The 18691-nt window shown below is 52.2% G+C and overlaps 1 protein-coding gene across 6 annotated transcripts in view; it reads left to right on the top strand.

Moving 5' to 3' along the window:
• PC (pyruvate carboxylase) overlaps positions 1 to 18691 on the top strand; it is a 99684-nt gene that overhangs the window by 54496 nt on the left and 26497 nt on the right. The window contains exons 1-2 of one of the 6 annotated variants that reach the window (XM_052661587.1): positions 16974 to 16994; positions 18417 to 18530. The exons of 3 other annotated variants lie outside the window; for them this stretch is intronic. The gene's annotated coding sequence lies outside the window, so the exon portion shown is untranslated. Of the gene's footprint in view, positions 1 to 12674; positions 12860 to 16923; positions 16995 to 18416; positions 18531 to 18691 lie in introns of those variants that run through there. 2 more of the 6 variants (XM_052661586.1, XM_052661588.1) reach the window with 2 other exon arrangements.

The following is an 18691-nucleotide window of genomic DNA, read 5'->3' as shown; positions in this document are numbered from 1 at the left end:
CAGTTGAGCTCAACAAGAGCTCAATTAATGCCAAGATAATTTAAAATAGGGAAAGAATAGTCTTTTCAACAAATGGTGCTGAAACAACTGGACATCCAGATGCAAAGGAATGAAGCTGAACCCCATCCTCATACCACACAGGAAATTCAAAGTGGATCAAAGACATAAATGTAAGAGCTAAAGGTATAAAACTCTCAGAAGAAAACAGTCATAAATCTTTGTGATACTGGGTTAGGCAGTGGTTTCTTAGATACGACAGCAAAAACACACACAATAAGATTTTAAAAATAGATAAATGAGGCTTCATCAATATTAAAAACCTTTGTGCAGCAAAGGATGGTATCAAAGTGGAAAGGCAGTTCAAAGAATGGGAGAAGGTTTTTGCGAACCATGTATCTGATCGGCACTCGTGTCTAGAATATATAATTTTTCAAACTCTTACAGCTCAACAAGAGATATAAATAATCCAAAGGCAGGGACTCGGAGCAGACATTTTGCCAAAGGAGATGTCCGCATGGCCAGTATGCTCAACGTCTGTGGTCGTCAGGGGAATGTAAATCAAAACCGCACAGATATCCCTTCATACCCCCTAGAATGGCTGGTCACAAAGGCAGATGATAACAAGCTTTGGCGAGGATGTAGAAAATTGGAGCCCTTACATGTTGCTGGTGAAATAGAAAATGGAGCCCAGCTGTGGAGAACCATCTGCCTATTCCTCAGGTTGTTAACCGTAGAGTTGCCATACCGTCCGGCAATATGTACCCAAGAGAGAGGAAACACACGTGCGCCTGAAGCTTGTACACCAGTGTTCACCACAGCGCATTCATAATAGCCCAAAAGCAGGAACAACCGAAATGTCCATTGAGTGGGTTGACAAAACGTGGTGTGTCTGTACAGTGGGATATTCTTGGGCAGTTAAATGGAGTCCTGTTACCTGTAACAACACGGATGGACCTTGGGAACATTGGAAGAAGCAGTCACAGAGGAGCAATCAATTTAGCATCCCCGTGTCGGTCAGGCTGCCTGCCTTCATCACAGGTTCACCCAGAGGCCGCGTCCCATCAGTGGCCCGCTGGCTCCGTTCTCCTTCAGGGCCCCTGGCTGAAGCGGCCCGGGAGCGGCTCTGAGCCGTCCATGCCTCACTTGATGCCCCTCTCTGTGCTGCGCTGTGGGCACCTCTGCCTTCCTCTTCTCGCGGCTCCTGCTCCCTTCTGGCCTGTTCGCCCCTCGTTTGGGGTGGGGCTCATCCACAGTAGCTCCTTGAGAAGCATCACCTGGAGGTCAGTCGTAGCAGCCCTCTTCTTTCTTTTTATTTCACCTTCACACATAATTGATGGTTCCGCTGGATGGAGAGTTTCAGGCTGGAAATCATTTTCCCTTTGCAGTTTTGAAGACTGCTTTGTACCTTTCTATCTTCCCAAGTTGCTGTTGAGAAATCCAAAACCTTGCTGATTTGGGGTTCTTTGTGCCCCCTTTCAGAAAGCTTACCGCATCTGACATGTCACGCCATGCGTGGTGTGGGTCTGCACGCGTCCCTCCTGTTGGCTCAATGCATACTTCCGTGTGGAAACGTGACCTCCTGTCCTGGGGGTGTCTTGAATTATTTCTTCCCCTGTGTTTTCCCTGTCCTCTCTTTCTGAGACTGTTATTTAATTTTTGGATCTCTTGAATGGCCTCACATTTTTTCCCCTTTCTTTTCTACTTTCCATTTCTTTGTCCTTTGGTTTCAGTCTCTAGGAGATTCCCTTAACCTAATCTTCCAACCCTTCTATTGATTTTTTTTTTTTTTTTGTCTTTCCCATCATATTTTTAATTTCCAAGAGCTTTTCTTGCTCTCTGATTAGGTCTTTAAAAATACGTGCAAGCATCCTGTTGTCTCACCTGTGTAATCTCTTGCTTCTTTGAGGATATTAGTGCCGTGTTTAAGTTTTTCCTCCTTGCATTAACTGTTTCTTCCAAATGGCTTTTTTTCTGCTGTTTTTCTTTGGTCTCTGTCTTTGAAGGAATCTGTTCTCAGCTGCCCAGGGATCTTTGGTTGCCTGCTCACAATTAGTAGTAGGGGCTAAAAACTGCCCGGGAGTCCAGCTTCCCACTTGCACAGTTGATGAGGCATGCTGTTTGTTGGGGAACCTCAGTATCAATATCCTGAGGCCTTCACTCTTGGGCTGGGTCAGGTATTGGAGGAAGGGAAGGGCTGGCTGCTTGCTCTCCAGGGGCTGAGTGGGCGAGGGGACAGGATGAATAGGCTCACTTAACCTTCCCCTCACGTTTCTGACCGAGTACCCCGGCCCTCAGCTGTGCCTCGCACCCCCAGTGCAGACCCTGAGCTTCGCCCTCTCCAGAGAGCAGACCTCTGTTCTTAAGGAGAGGGCAGGGGAGGCTGGTCTCCAGCAGCATGAGGATCTAGGGATTAACTGCTTCTCAGAAGCTCTCACCAGCTTCCATTGTACGTATCAGCTGGTTCATCCCAGGACCTGCTCACAGTTCCCTGCCCTTCTTGGATTCTGTGGTGGACACTGGTAGATGATCAGCCTTCCCACCACCAGGTAGGGCCGTGATGTTCTTGTGGTCTCCCCTCCTGGTCGCCCTGTTCTTGGGGATTGACAGCTTAAAAACAAAAACCTCTTGGGACTTCCCTGGTTGGCCGTTGGTTAAGACTTTGCCTCCTGATGTAGGGAGTGTGTGGGTTCAACCCCTGGTTGGGGAGCCAAGACCCAAAATACCTCACAGCCAATAAACCGAAACGTAAAACAGAAGCAATATTGTAACAAATTCACTAAAGAGTTGGAAAAACAAATGGTCCAATTAAAAAAAAAATGTAAAAACAAAAATCTCTTTTACTCAGTCCATCCTAAAGGAAATCAACCCTGAATATTCATTGGAAGGACTGATGCTGAAGCTGAGGCTCCAATACTTTGGCCACCTGATGCGAAGAACAGACTCATTGGAAAAGACCCTGATGCTGGGAAAGATTGAGGGCAAAACGAGAAGAGGGCGGCAGAGGATGAGATGGACATGAATGTGAACACACTCTGGGAGATAGTGAAGGATGGAGAAACCTGGTGGGCTACAGTCCATGGGGTTGCAAAGAGTCAGAAACGACTTAGCAACTGAATAACAACAGTTTTGGTGGGATTTGGGGTGGGAGAGAAAAAAAATTACCCAGACAGGAGCAGGCTTTGCGCAGAGAAAAGGGCATCCAGGTGGGGAGCGTCTCAGTGGAGGGAGTGCTCTGATTGGAGACAGGAGTGTGCTTGGACTACTTGGGAACGAGGAGGAGGCAGTTTGGCTGATGTTAGGACCCTGGAGGCTGAGGGGTGGTGGGAAGTGAGGCTTGACAGGCAGGTGGGACTAATGATGGGAGGCAAGATTCTTACCTGTGGGCAATAAAGGTCATAGCAGGTTTTTTTTAAAAAAGAGAGTGAAAGGAATCCTGCATTTAGGGTGTTCTCCCTGGTATACAGCATGAATTGCTAGCTAAAGCCAGCCAGTGGCAATGGGTGGTCATGGATGGGGGGCTTTTACAGTAGTTCAGGTAGTAAAAAGGGTGCCATCAGGGGTGGGTTAGTGGAAATGAAAGGAAGGAGGATGTGAGTGACTTCAGAGGAAGAGCTGATGGGCCTTCTTGACTATATGTGGGAAAGGGAAGGGCAAAAATGACCCCCAAACTGAAGCCCTAGTTCTCTGGGGACAGAGGACAAGAGGTATTGGGTTTTGGGGAGTGTGTGTCATCTGGAATGGGGGAGGGACAGGGTAAGTTCTGTTACAGAATAGACATTTGACATGTATATCCAACAGCTATTGTTCTAAATCCTCACATTTCAACCTGCAAATACCTCTGTTGCTTAAGAAAGAGAGGAAGGGGGGGTGGGGGTGGGGAGAGAAAAGATATCAAGGTTATATGAACAAGGAAATCAGTTCCCTAAAAAGCAAGGACTAATTTTCACATTGTTAAATGAGTTTCATTAGTGTTGCAGAATGGTTTCTGAACTGCCTTGAGTGTAGGAAGAGTTTCTGATTCATTTCTTCCTTAGCTCATCCTCATGTTTTGCCCGAATTAAGCACTCTACAAGAGACTTTTAACAAAAGACACAAAGGCCTCTTTATATATATATATATAGGAGTATAGTTGATTTGGGCTTCCCAGGAGACTCAGTGGTAAAGAATCAGCCTTTTCTCCATACCCTCTCTAACTCTTGTTTATAGATTTTTTGACGATGGCCATTTTGACCAATGTTAGGTGGCGTCTCGTTGTAGTTTTGATTTGCATTTCTCTGATAATTAGCAGGATGGACAGGGAAGCCTGGTGTTGCTGCAGTCCATGGGGTCTCAAAGAGTTGGATACGACTGGGTGACTGAACTGAACTGATGATTAGTGATGTTGAGTATCTTTTCATGTGCTTTTTGGTCACCTGTATGTCTTATTTGAAGAAATATTTAGATCTTCTGGCTTCCCTGTGGCTCAGATGGTGAAGAATCTGCCTGCAATGTGGGAGACCAGGGTTCGATCCCAGGGTTGGGGGATCCCCTGGAGGAGCATGGTGACCCATGCCAGTATTCTTACCTGGAGAATCCCCATGGACAGAGGAGGGTGGCGGGCTCCCGTCCATGGGGTCGCAGAGTCAGACACGACTGAGCGACTAAGCCCTGCACATCACGCAGCCAATTTTATGATTGGACTTTTTTATATTGAGCTGCGTGAACTGTCTGTGTATTTTGGAGATTAATCCTTTATTGGTAGCTTCGTTTGCAAATACTTTCTCCCATTCTGGGGGCTGTCTTTTTAGTTTGTATGATTTCCTTTGCTGTGCAAAAGCTTTTAAGTTTAACTGGATCCCATTTGTTGTTATTTTCATTATTCTAGGAGCTGGATCTGAAGAGATATTGCTGTGATTTATGTCTAAGAGTGTTCTGCCTATGTTTTCCTCTAAGAGTTTTACAGTATCTGATCTTATATTTGGGTCTTTAATACATCTTGAGTTTTTTTGTGTGTGTATGGTACTGGAGAATGTTCTAATTTATTCTTTTACAGGTAATTGTCCAGTTTTCCCAGCACCACTTATTGAAGAGACTTTCTTTTCTCCACTGGATACTCTTGTCTCCTTTGTTGTAGATTAATTGACCATAGGTGGTGGTGGTTGTTCAGTTGCTGAGTGGTGTCTGACACTTTGCAAACCCGTGGACTACAGCACGCTAGGCTCCTCTGTTCCCCATTGTCTCCCAGAGTTTGCTCAAATTCGTGTCTATCAAGTCAGTGATCCTATCTATTCATCTCATCCACTGCTGCTGTCTTCTCCTTTTGCCTTCGATCTTTGCTAGCATCAGGGTCTTTTGCAATCAGTAGGCTCTTTGCATCAGGTGGCCAAAGTATTGGAGCCTCAGCTTCAGCATCAGTCCTTCCAATGAATATTCAGAGTTGATTTCAACTCTTCTCTAAATATTTGATAGAATTCACCTGTGAAGCCATCTGGTACTGGACTTCCGTTTGTTGGAAGTTTAAAATTCAGTTTCAGTTACAGTACTTGTGACTGGTCTGTTCATATTTTATATTTCTTCTCGGTTCAGACTTGGAAGATTATCCTTTTCTAAGACTTTGTCCATTTCTTCTAGGCTGTCCGTGTTATTGGCATACCGTTGCCTGCAGTGTTCTCTTACGATCCTCTGTATTCTGCGGTGTCACCTGTAACTTCTCCTTTTTCATTGCTAATTTTATTGATTTGAGCCCTCCCCCCTTTTTATGGCTAAAGGCTTATCAATTTTGCTTATCTTTTCAAAGAACTAGCTTTTCATCAACCTTTTCTATTGTTACCTTTTCTATGACTTTTTGTCTCTATTTCATTTAATTTTACTCTGATCTTTATAATTTCTTTCCTTCTACTAACTTTGAGTTTTGTTTGTTCTTCTTTCTCTAATTGCTTTTGGTGTAAGTTAGACTGTTTATCTGAGAGTTTGTTTGTTTCTTGAAGACTGTATCGCTATCAACTTCCCCCAGAAGCCTCTTTATTTGAGTTCTGTAGCCATAGGGAAAGTGGAGAAGGGTGCCCCTCACCCAGGCCACGCTTAACGCCTTTCTTTAGGTCACTGCGGGATGCTCAGCCCGTCTGGGTGTTCTTTGAACTGTGGGTCCCAGGGAGGTGAGGAAAGGGCCCTAGTTGTAGCATTTGCCGATTTGTGTCGTGTACAGACGCCCACTGGGGTCGGTTTCACGTTGCCAGCTCACTGTCACCAAGCCCAGCGTTGGAAAGGGCAGCGCCAGGGAGCCGGTAGAGCCAGCGGCACCTGGTGTGGGCAGCTCACAGGTCCTCGCTCAGAGGATGTGCCTGAGTGGGATGACCTCATTTCTTAGGTGGTCCAGCTTGCTTTGACTGAGGAGGCTATGAGGGTCCGGTTGTACTTCAAAGCGTCGTCTTCACAAACAAGGTGCTTCTTGCATAGCCTGGCCTGACCCGGCTGCCTCTGGTTCCCCTTCACGGCCCCAGCCCCACCTACCTCTGCCCATCAGAAGCAGGGCTGGTCCCCACTTCAGCCTCTGTACTGCTGATACTGAAAATTGACATTTATAATAAAGGCCAGTTTATGTGCCAGACACTCTTCTGAGCACGCTGCACACATTAACTCGTTTGATCTTTGTACACAGCCTGTGCACATTATGTCATTAGTGCTGATTTTACAGATGAAGAAATCAAGGCCTGGAGGTTGTGCAGCCTGCCCAGAGCTAGGTGGGCTTGGTGGAGCCCTGATCGGAACCCAGGCCGTTGGACCCCTGAGGTCTTCCCGCTGTGTTCTCCCTGCCCTGTTAGGTCACATCTGGGAATTCTCTTCACATGTGTTTTTCTCAGATCCAGTCAGGGCCTCAGCACTGCTGGTGGACTGGGGTTGCCAGATAAAATACAGGCTAGCTAGTTTAGTTCAGATTTCAGATAAACCAGTAACTTAGTACTGTAAGTATGCACCATATATTGCATGGGATATACTTGTACATTTTTCTAAGAATGCAGTTTAGTTGAAATGCAAATTCTCACTGGACAGTTTGCATTTCAGTTGGCTGAATCTGGAGGCCCTTAGCTCAGTGGCTTTATCTTGGTTGAGAAGAGAGTCAGGTGCCCAGGAGGAGATTGAAGTAATCGGTCTTGCCACTCACAGTTCTCTGCCCAGGTTGTGCTAAGAACTACCAGTCTCTGGCCCATGTACACTTTATTTAAATTATTAGTAGTATTATTTTTAATTTCTTGGCAATACACATGGGATCTTGGTTACCCAATGAGGGATCGAACCCATGCCCCCTGCACTGGAAGGATGGAGGGAAGTCTGTCATGGCACAGCTTAAACTGAAATACATTCGTGCTTCAGGTGTGTCCAGCTCTGTGTGACCCCAGGAACAATAGCCCACCAAGCTCCTCTGTTCATAGGACTTCCCAGGCATGAATACTGGAGTGGGTTGCCATTCTCTTTTCTGGGGGATCTTCCCTACCCAGGGATTGAACCTGTGTCTCCTGCATTGGCAGGCAGATTCTTTTCCACCGCAGCACCAGGGAAGCCCACAGTAAAATATACTTAATATCTAAATTCCAAATATATCTAACTTTTGCTTTGCTTCTTTAAAGAAAGAATATTAACACAACCTGTTATAGGAACATGCCAAGATACAGCTAAATCACAAGAGAGACTTAAGACATCTAGTGTGTGTGTGCTCAGACGCTCAGTTGTATCCAACTCTGTGGACATCTCTTAAGCTTCCTGCATTAGCAGGCAGATTCTTTACCACTGGTGTCACCTGGAAAGCCCAAGAAATCTCATAAATTAGTCTAGAAAGTAAAGTAAATGTTGCTCAGTCGTGTCCAACTTGCAACCCCATGGACTGTATGTAGCCTACCAGGTTCCTCTGTCCATGGGATTTTCCAGGCAAGCATACTGGAGTGGGTTGCCATTTCCTTCTCCAGGAGATCTTCCCAACCCAGGGATCGAACCTAGGTTTCCTGTATTGTAGCAGACGCTTTACCGTCTGAGCCACCGGGGAAGTCAGTCGCCCATAAATCAGCCTAATGTTTCGTTATTCCAGAAGACTCACTTGACCTAAATCAACTCATTCAGAAAAAAAGTTTTAAACCTCTTCAGAGGGAAATGTCATTGCTTTTTCTAATCAATCTCTTTTGCTGACCTGACCAGCCAGATATTTTTCTTAAAGCTTATCTCATCCTGTCTTTATTAAAAAGACTTTTCTTAAAGTCTCTTCCTGCCTCTCGGAGCAGCCGTGGCTAACCAGGAGTTCAGGTGTGAACAAGGAGCCCACTGCAGTCCACCGTCCTTGGGCTGCTCCTTCCCTGGCTGTACCTCTCAGAATGTGATGTCTCAGCCTAGAGAGCCAGGACACAGAGGCCACTGGTCATTTCAGCCCTTGGCGGGGTCAGTGCCTCAGCTGGTCCCCCGGGTCCCAACCAGCCACACCCTCCTGGCTGCCCATGGCTGGCACCGGGGTGTTCTACACTGGGACTCAGAGCAGGGGGTGCTCTTCATCCAACTTAAGGCCCGTCTTTCACCTGAGCCGAACCCCTGGGGGTGCTCCGTCCTTTAACTCCTCGCAGCCCACCCTCTTGACTCCATACAGCATTGGCTCTATTTCCTGAGCTCCTCCTCTGCAAGGTATAGCTCGATTTTACTCCCACCCCCATGGCCCACTTTCCCTGCCCCGCTCCTTCCTGCATGGTCATGTAACCATTTTAAAGTACACTGTCAGTTTTAACCTTATTAAAATGAAGTTAATTTTGACCCTTGAGAACACCAAGTGTAATACATGATAACACTTCCCTGTAAAACTTCTGTTTCCGTGAGTTACTTTTTACCTCATTCCTTCTTCCCCAGACCAGCTGTAACTTGCCATCTCCTCCATGTTCTTTCAGAGATATCAGGCGATCCAGCCTTTTGGTCTGTGTGTAGAGCCCCCATTCCCCTCGGAGCCCCACTCCTCGGAGCTTCCTGGCCTGTGCTGTTGTGTGGAGCAGTGGTTCTCACAGCTACCAGGGCCTCCGTCATCCCCTGAGGATCCCCGTCATCCCCTGAGGATCCCCGGCTTCCTTCTGTGCCGGCCCCTAGGCCTCTCGTCTTGGTTTGTTAACTGGCTTGTTTCATCAGCACGCGTCCCCCAGGAGCTTCCTGGACAGATGCACACGCAGGTGGGAAGATTTCCCTGGCCAAGTCCTGTCTGAACATACCTTTGTTTTGCCCCCACACTTGATTGACAGTCTAACTGGGTAGAGGATTCTAGGTTGGAGAGTGTGTCAACTTTAAAAAGACGCATAATGTGGGAACTGTGAGTTAAATTTTCTTTGGAGCAAAATGAGGACTGCAGTCCTGGAGACAGCACCTCAGATGGCCCTGAGACTGCCATGAAGAGTTGGGGGGAAAGTGTGATTTTGGTGAAGGGGGATTACATGCAACGAAGCACATACTTTTCCAGAAGGTTTCTGCTGTCTCATAAAGCTTTGCTAGTCACGAGGAACGGTCGTCACCATGAAGGATGTTAGCCCTTTTCCAGATTGGGGAGATGCAAGAACTGGGCTCATAAAATCAGCTCCTGAAAATATCTAACTGTCTGAAGACCTGTCCTGCCAGTTTCTCCTGGAGCACAGAATGCCTCATTCCTGCTCTCCACTCTGAACCCCTTTCAGGATGTGTTGAAGGTCACCAGCTGAAGCAGCATATGATTTAATCCTTGTAGAGGTAGATGACAAACATGGCAAGTGCCAGTTTGTAGCTGATAAAGAGTTTCCCTCAGAAGCGGCTCCGCATCACCGTGACCGCCTTCTTGTCTTCGGGAGTCTAGTGGGCTGCATAATGGCCCCTAGAGATGTCCAGGTATTCATCCGAGGCACCCATAAGTGTCACATTATCAAGGAGAAGGGTCTTTGCAGAAATGACGAAGTGAAGGATCCTGACATGGGGAGGTGACCCTGGCTTATCCAGGGACCCTAAATGCCATCTCAGTTGTCCCCAGAGGATGTTCTAGAAGTGATGACAGAGGCAGAGACAGAAGTGATGCGTCCACAATCAGAGGTTCCCTGGAAGCTAGAGGAGGCGAGGAAAGATACTGGGGGGGTGCGTCTGCCTGCGCCTCGATCTGGGCCCAGCGGAGCAGATGCAGAACTTCCGGCCTCCAGAAGTGAACATCTTGGTTGTTTTAAGCCACCGAGAATGAATACAGGAAGCTAACGGGATGCCCCGATCTCACTTGCAGGCAGGACTTTTCACATCGGCTGGGGCTCAGAGGGTCTGCACCACCCAAGGGTGCGTCCCTCAGCTCCAGGAGGCACTGCTGGGTGACTCTGCCCTGCACCCCCTACCAGGGGCTCCCCGAGAGTGGGCTCCCTGGACTCAGTCTCCCATTTTCTCACCTCTTCTCCGATTTGCCACATGTCAGTCTTTTTGTAATGCTTTCTGGGTGATGTCCTCGACTGTCTCCTGATTCTTCTATTTATTATGTTTAAAAATGTCTGCGATGCTATTTTTAATCCCCTAGAGCTCTTTCTCGTTGCCTTTTTTAAAATAGCTGCCGCCTCTTAATGCAATAACTTCTCTTACTTCTCTGAGATTAATTATAGTTGTGTTTTTTCCCCCTCTCTAAGTATCTGCTCTCTCTATTACTTTCTCCTCAGAGTTCTGTGTTTTTATTCCCAATTTGTTTTGGAGGGTTTTTTGGCTCTGTCCTCAGACATCTGGTAGCTTGGGCTGTCCCTTCATGCTAAAGCCGATTGGAAAGTCTGGACATGGTGGGGCTTTTGGACCAGTGGTCCTGACCCCGAGAGAATGCTGCAGGCCACCCTTTCTTCGGGCACCCAGTACGTGTCAGTAGCCATGGATGTCCACCCTGGGCTGGCAGGCTCCTGGAGAGGAGCACTCCGGGTGCTCCCTGGCCATCCGTGTGAGAACTGCTTTGTAGAGTGAGGGCTCTGGTCTCCCCTGCTATCCTCGGCCCTGTGGGGTACCCTTCTGGGTTGCATGCTGTGGGGGTGCCTTTCCAGGGGCCCTGTCTCTTCTTCTGAAAGGCGCTGGTGCCTGGTGGGTCAGGAGTGGGGCTCTGGATGCCTGTGACCACTGCACCCAGCTCTGAACTTCCTAGCAGCATGTCCTGGGCATGAGACTCCATCTGTCCTGCCTGAGTCCCAGTGTCCACAACTCTAGACCGGGGAACGCAGGTGGACAGTCACAGGGGTCGTTGTGAGGATCCAGGGAGTGACTGTACCAGACTCAGCAGGGCTGAGGCCGTTTGCTGTTCCTGTGGCTCTGCTGGCATGTGGTGGGGAGGGGGGTTCGGGCCCCTCAGCCCCTTAGACAGTAACTGCACATGAAAGTGAAAGTCACTCAGTCGTGTCCGACTCTGCGACCCCATGGACTATACAGTCCACGGAATTCTCCAGGCCAGAATACTGGAGTGGGTAGCCTTTCCCTTGCCCAGGGCATCTTCCCAACCCAGGGAATGAACCCAGGTCTCCCGCATTACAGGCAGATTCTTCACCAGCTGAGCCATAAGGGAAGCCCAAGAATACTGGAGTGGGTAGCCTATCCCTTCTCCAGGGGATCTTCCCAACCCAGGAATCGAGCCAGGGTCTCCTGCACTGCAGGTGGATCTTCACCAATGGAGCCACCAGGGAAGCCCTTCGACCCAGTGCATCCTGAGTCTCCCAGGAGGCTGCAGCTCACATTCACTCGTGCTGTGACTGCCTCTGCTCCCCACCCCCTTGCTCATTGTCACTTGCCCACAGGCTGTGCATCGTCCAGTTTCACGGCCTCTCTTATCTGGGCTTTCCCATTCTTTATCCTTGAGGGTTTGTACTGTTTAAAGAAAGATCCTTTGGGGACTTCCCTGGTGGTCCAGTGGTTAGGACTCCACGCTTTCACTGCCGAGGGCCCAGGTTTGATCCCTAGCCTAGGAGCTTAATTTTCCACAAGCCATGCAGTGCAGCCAACAAACAACAACAAAAAAGATCCTCTCGATGATGGGCTCCCTGGGGGCTCGGCTGGTAAAGAATCCGCCTGCCCTGTGGGAGACCTGGGTTCGATCCCTGGGTTAGGAAGATCCCTGGAGAAGGGATAGGCTACCCACTCCAGTATTCTTGAGCTTCCCTTCTGGCTCGGCTGGTAAAGAATCCACCTGCCCTGCGGGAGACCTGGGTTTGATCCCTGGGTTGGGACTATCCCCTGGAGAAGGGAAAGGCTACCCACTCCAGTATTCTTGCCTGGAAAATTCCATGGACAGATGAGCCTGGTGGGCTATAGTCCATGGGCTCGCAAAGAATCGGACGTGACTTAGCAACTAACACGCGTGTTAGAACATCTTCCTTGTTCCTCCTCCACCTCTAGTCTTTCCTCCTCAAATTCAGGCTCCTCCGAGCAGCCAGAGGGGCCCCCCTAAATTGCAAATCGCTCCTCCCCCGCCTGGGCTCCTGGGTCGTATTTCCTGACGTTGAGGGTGAGTCTGCACCCCTTGCTAGACATGCAGGCTGGTAACCTGGAGTCCAGGTGTCGGTCCTTCATCTCCCCCTGGGCAGCTCACTGCCTGCCTCTGGCCTCAGTGGGCGCTTTCCAGGCTGTTTGCTCCTTTGCCTTTGCTCCTGCTGTCCCCATGCCTGACCTGCCTCCTTCCTTCTCCTTTGGTTTATCCCTTTGGTGTCTTTCTTCAGGAGGTCTTCCTGCCGAGCCTGCCCACTCTCCACGCAGCCATATGTTGGCATCGGCACTGTTCAGCACAGACTCGTTTTTGCTGCCACCCACTCGGCCTTCCCCGTCCCAGAGGGTGTGCTGATCACAGTCCTAAATAGCTCCACGCTCTGAAGGCCCCTGCTGTGACCTGCTTGAGGCTGAGCAGGTGAGAGAAGGGTTGTTTTTTATTTTTTGGCTGTGTGCCTCTCAGCTTGTGGGATCTTAATTCCCCGACAGGGATGGAGCCTGTGCCCACTGCGCTGGAAGCGCAGAGTCCTCACCGCTGGACCTCTGGGGAAGCCCAAGGGGATATTTTCAACACAGCGTGCTCCCCAGCCCCTGGCTTTAGGGTCTCTGCAGGTTCCAGGCTTTTGTGGGCAACATGGGTCTGTTTGTTTCCCTGGGCTGCCTTAGCAAAGTACCAAACCTGGAATGGCTTCCGCCAACAGAGATGTGTGCTCTCAGTCTGGAGACCAGAAGTCCAAAGTCAAGGTGTCTGCAGCACCACGCTCCCTCTGACAGTTCTAGGGGAGGATCTTTCCTTATCTCTTCCAGCTTCCTGTGTTTGCAGAAGCCCTTGGCGTTCTCTCTAGGCACGTGGCTGTCTTCTCTCTGGGTCTCCACGTCCTCGCCTGTGTCTCTCTGTGTTCACATTTCCTCTTTTTATAAGGACACCAAGCAGATTGGATGAGGCCCACCCTAATGACCTCATTGTTACGGATTACATTTCCAAGGACAGTCACATTCTGAAGTCCTGGGGTTGGCACTATCACATATTTTGGGGGGGACAAAAATTCAACTCAAACGCTGGTGTCCATTTTCCTCCACCTTGAAACTGGGGTGACCTGGGTGAGCGAGGGGGGACGAGGTCCTCTGTGACTCTCCAGCTGGGGTGAGTGTGCCGTGGAGGTGTTGGGGAGCTTTCTGGACCACCTGTATGCCTGTGTTTAGGTGTCTGTCTCCCTGCAGAGCACTGTCCAGCCATCTTCAGAATCTAGGCTTTAGCGCCTGTCACCCCACTCGGCCCTGAAACACTGTCCTGGTTTCCACCGTCTGTCTGGGAGGTATTTTGTTTGCTGACCTTGTCCCTTTGACCTTCCTTGTCAACGCTTTGGGCTCTTATCTCTGTGTCAGGGACAGTCCCAGTGGCTTGCGTGTGCTGCTCCCAGGAGGGGCCATGCTTTATTTATCTTTGTCTAGGTGCTCACAGTACTTTGCAAGCTCGTGTGGCCTGGAGTACTCATTCATTCATTCATTCACTCATTCATTTCCCAGACAGCTCATTTTGGTGTTGGGCACTGGACAGAGTGCTAGGGAGACAGTCAGGGGCAAGATAGACAGAGAATCCCATCCAGGGAGTCCTCACGGCATCTGGTGAGATGGTCAGTGAATTGTTGCAGCATCAAGTTCACAGACACAACCTCACCGAGAGCCCGCACAAGCCAGAGGACAGTAGATTGTGGCAGGGAGTGATAGAGCTTTGCTCAAGACGAATGGCAGCCTGAAGGAGGGTATCTGAGCAGCTTGGGGAGCTGGGGTGTGCAGGAAGGCCTTCCTGTGTGGGCTTGAAGGACGTGGAGCATTCCAGGGGCTGCCGTCCCTCCGTGAGCGAGCCGGCATTCAGGTGCTGCGTAGGGCGGCAGTAGCGCTCCTTTTGCACCAGGGGGCAGTGTTTTCCCTGCAAGTCTGCACGTGTGCGTGCCAAGTCTCTTCAGTTGTGTCTGACTTTGTGACCCTGTGGACTGTTGCCCACCAGGCTCCTCTGTCCCTGGGATTCTCCAGGCAAGAATACTGGGGCGGGTTGCCATGCCCTCCTCTGAGGGATCGTCCTGACTTGGGGGTTGAACCCGCGTCTCTAGCCTCCTGCACTGGCAGGCAGGTTCTTTACCACTAGCACCCACAGATGATGCTGGGATGGGCCGCAGCTGCTGTGCCCACAAGCCCTCTCCTCGCCCTCGCCCGCCTGCCAGGATCCTCACAGCCTCTTTCCCTGAACCTCCCTGCTTCCCCGTCCACAGGTCCCCTTGGCTCAGACAGGGCCCATGGTTTCAGTTGCCGCTGTGCCGCCCTCTCCCCTCTGCCTGCCGCCTGACTTGAAGATTGTCCTGGGCGATACAGAGACACGGTGGCAGGCAGCTTGGAACGGCCTCTCGGGGTGGGCACCGGGCCGTGCTGCCCGGGGCCCCGTGCGTTTCCGCTCCACGTCTGCTCCCGCCTTTGGTATCCCCACGCCCCTTTCTTCTTCCATCACCTTCCCTGTTTCTCGTATCCTCCCTTCAACTGCCCTACTCCGAAATCGCAGCCTCGGTCTGTCCTCTCGCGGGTGCTTTGATGTCAGCTTCTGCAGCCTGGCAACTCAGGTGGTCTTCCCCTTGCATCTGTCCCGCTGGCCGCCAGCCCGGGGCCTCCATCGGACACTGTTAGGACAGCACGGAGCTGCTTGGAAGGAAGGCTCCCCGAGAGCGGGCCCCATCCGGCAGCAGCTCACTTCTGCCACAGCGTGGAGCCCTCTGCCAAGAACTTTCTCTTTCCGGTTCTGACTTGCTTTTTTGCTGGCAGCCAGCCACTGGGGGCCTCTGGGGGCCGGCCGGGGACAGAGCCCAGTGGGGGTGCTGGTGTAGGGGGCAGGGGGTAGGAAGTCACTGCGTGGGAAGGCGCCTCCTTAGCTAATTTGGAGATTCCAGGGTCTGTTTCTGACCTGCTCTCCCCTCTGCCCCCTCCTCACCCCCGCTGTGGCGGCTCCAGCCCCCGTCTGAGGTGGATATGCCAAACGACTTGGGGCCTGGGGGTGGGCAGTTGCAGGCTGTGGGCTTCCAAAGCTGACACACCAGCTAGTCACTCCCGAAGCAGGACTGTGGCTCTCCCTTCCTCTGTGTCTGCTGCCCACAGTTGCCCACTGCGTCTGCAGGAGATGCTGTGTGAAGAACAGGGGTATTTAGGGCGGAAGTAATACAACCCCTCCAAGGAGCATTCCCGGGCGCGCCGCTTGGCCACAGTGGTCATTCAGGTGGCCGCCGACCCTGACCCCAGCACGGCCGCCCTGGCCCCGCAGCCATATTGTCTGGACCACCATTTGGGTGGTGATGGCTCAACAGCAGAATTTTGTGCTGCTCCTGGTTGCAAGAGGCAGCCTGGGAGATGTAGTTTAGGTCACAACGTAGTGGGACTTCTAGAGACATCTTGATGATTTATTGGACAAATTGAAACTGCCCTAGCTCAGCGGGGACCTGCAGTCGCCAGTGCCGTTAGCCTGCTGCCTAGTGGGAAGTGCCACCGGGCTCCCTGCCCAAGTTGAGGCAGCGATACCTTCTCATCAGGAGCGGGGTTTTGGCTTTTGGTTTTCAAGCGCCCACAGGCTGCGCTGCTGATGAAAGCCGCGACTGCCTCCCATAGCGAGGTGAGGACTCCCTCTGCCCTGCGGTCCCCAGCGTTTCTGGCACCAGGGACCTGTTTCACGGAAGACAGTTTTTCCATGGACGGGGGTGTCGGGGGCTGGTTTCAGGGTGATTCAAGCCCATGACATTTATCGTGCACCTTATTTCTATTATTATTAAGTCCGCTTTACCTCAGATCATCAGGTGTCTGATCCCGGAAGCTGGGGACCCCTGCCCTAAAGAGTCAGCACTCTTGCTCTGGAGGGAGGTGTACAGATCGGGGTCAGAACTGGCCTTGCTGGGTGACCTGGAGCGTGACTTGACCTCACGATGTCTGGTTCCTTCTGTTAAAGCTGTGAGGACGACCTGAGTGAGTACGTGCAGATCCCGGGGCCTGGGAAAGAGTAGAGACCCTTCCAGCTGTGCTGGTCCCTGCGCCGCTCGGCACAGACAGAGGTGGAGCTTGGGCAGCGTTGGAGGCGGTAGAAGCCGCAGGGGCAGGTCAGCGCAGGGCAGGTCAGCAGGCCGGCCCACGAGGTCGAGACCTCCCCCGCCCCGAGCCGCAGGTTGTTGTCAGCACGCTCCTGACCAGACCGTCGGATGGATTGTCACCGTTGTTCCGTTCTGGAAGGAGAACACTGAGCTGATCCTCCCAGTGCCGGGGAGCTGGAACACTGAGCTGGAAGCGAAGTCGACTCTCTGGGGAGTCACGCTGAGAGGCAGCAGGGGAGAGACAGGTGTTCCCAGCTCCCCGCTCACTCTTGCTGGCGAGGCGTTGTTTATGCGTCCCAAGTGAGAGTCAAAGCCGCCTCATTCCCTGTCTCTAACACACAACCCGGGGCCAAGGAAAGGGATCTGTCAGCTGGCATTTGCAAAAATAGCAGACGGGCCGCTCTGGGCCTGTCAACTCTCTGGAGCGGCAGCCAGGTAAGGGATCTTGGGGCCGTGGCTGTGGCCTTCTCTTGCTTGTCACTCTCCCACCTCTGAGATCAGAAAGGGAGATTTTTCATTCACGTGTATCCCCAGCACTGACCGAGGCCACATGGTGTCCCTGAGGCAGGTGACCTGAGGCTGGCTGGTTCCTGGCCGCCTCCGAGGGTCCTCTCCCCCTGGGAGACCCAGCCCGTGAGGGAGTCCCGTCTGCAGCAGCCACCCTGTGGCTCCCCCGGGGAGGGTCTGCCGACGTGATGGAACACGAGGGCTTCCCGAGGCGTCAAGTTTGGTTCATGGAGGCCTCAGAGTTTTTTAAGGACAATTTTCCACTAAACTGTCAATGACCTTGAGGACTTCTGGGTTCCCATCCCGCAACCAAAACCCCAAAGCAAGGTGCCATGTGGCCCCGCAGTGAGCGCCTGGCCCTGCCCACACCGCTTTCCTGTGACGGGGGCCATCACCGGGTCCCTACCCTTTAGTGAGGTGACGAGGATGTGCTCGGAGTGGTGCTCGAGGGGAGGCCGATGCACTGAGAAAGGGGCGCTGTGAGGAGAGCCTGGTACCAGGTCCCTCCAGGGTGCCAGAGCCTGATCTCAGGCTGGGGGCTCCTCTGAACACCAGAGGCAGCTCCCGCCTCTAGAACTGGGGGAAGGGAGTCGGTGCCCTGAGTCCTTCCCCACCGTTCCCCCCGCAGGCCGTCTGCCTCCATGCGGGTCTTGCCAGGTGTCAGGTCTCAGCAGGTGCCTGGCTTCCTGCCTTGCCACCCTGAGTTCTGCCTACCCTGCTCCTCCCGTAAGCCCAGCCTACACCCCCAGACTCAGCACACCCCAAGTGAACCATCACACGCTCGACCCATGAGGGCCCTGCTTCCTGGAAGGGAGTCCTCTTGTCCTGAGGTTTTCTCCCAACTAGAGCTGGTTCAGGAGAGGCCTTCAGAGCCACCAGGCAGCCGGACCTCCTGGGCCTCAGGTCTGGGAGGCGAGGGGGATTTGATGCAAGAGAAGGCTGGGCACTGGGTTGACCAAGTTCTGAGGTGTCCTGGGAACGCAGTGGCGCTTTTGGTCACCATTGTGTCCTCAAGACCCAGGCCTGGCTTTGCCGGTGTGGGGTGGGGTGGCATGTGGCTGAGCCAAGAACCGAGCTGCGGGGCTGCATCCAGGCTGCATGGGGCTGTAACCCATGCTCTCTGTCGTCCATGAGAGCCCCGTCTGGCCAGCCACCCAGACCTGCTCCGCCTGCAGGCTAACCCCCGCCGCTGGCCTCCGGATGCCTCCTCCTCGGTCTGTCCGGGTCCCTGGGGATAGAGGAGCTGGGCTCCAGGCTGCAAAGCTCTTGCCGCCCGCGTGACCCAGCCTCTCTGCCTCCCCTGTTCTCCCAGGCGTCTGACGCCCCTGCTCTGGGCGCCCCTTCCCCCAGTTTCAGCCTTGGCAGCCGCCCCAGCCTCTGGCAGCCTGGGCGGGAATTTGTATCCTGGGCCAGTGACCACCTCAGGCAGAGCAGAAGCAGCACCGGGAGCCTGGCTGGTGAGGGGTGAGTGCCCCGGGCCCCCTTGTCGGCTGGCGGTCTTCCGTCTGCTGCCTGCGTGCGCTCGTGCCTGCCCTTGTCCAGCAAGACCCCCTGGGCTGGCGCTGCCTTGCTGATCTGGACGGGAATGAGCACCCTGTAGGGTGGGCAACAGAGGGGGTTCCTTC

This window comes from Budorcas taxicolor, chromosome 25 (genome assembly GCF_023091745.1).
Source record: "Budorcas taxicolor isolate Tak-1 chromosome 25, Takin1.1, whole genome shotgun sequence".
NCBI classification, from domain to species: Eukaryota; Metazoa; Chordata; class Mammalia; order Artiodactyla; family Bovidae; genus Budorcas; species Budorcas taxicolor.
Note: the sequence above shows the minus strand (reverse complement) of the source record. Positions and strands in the feature narration are given on the sequence as shown.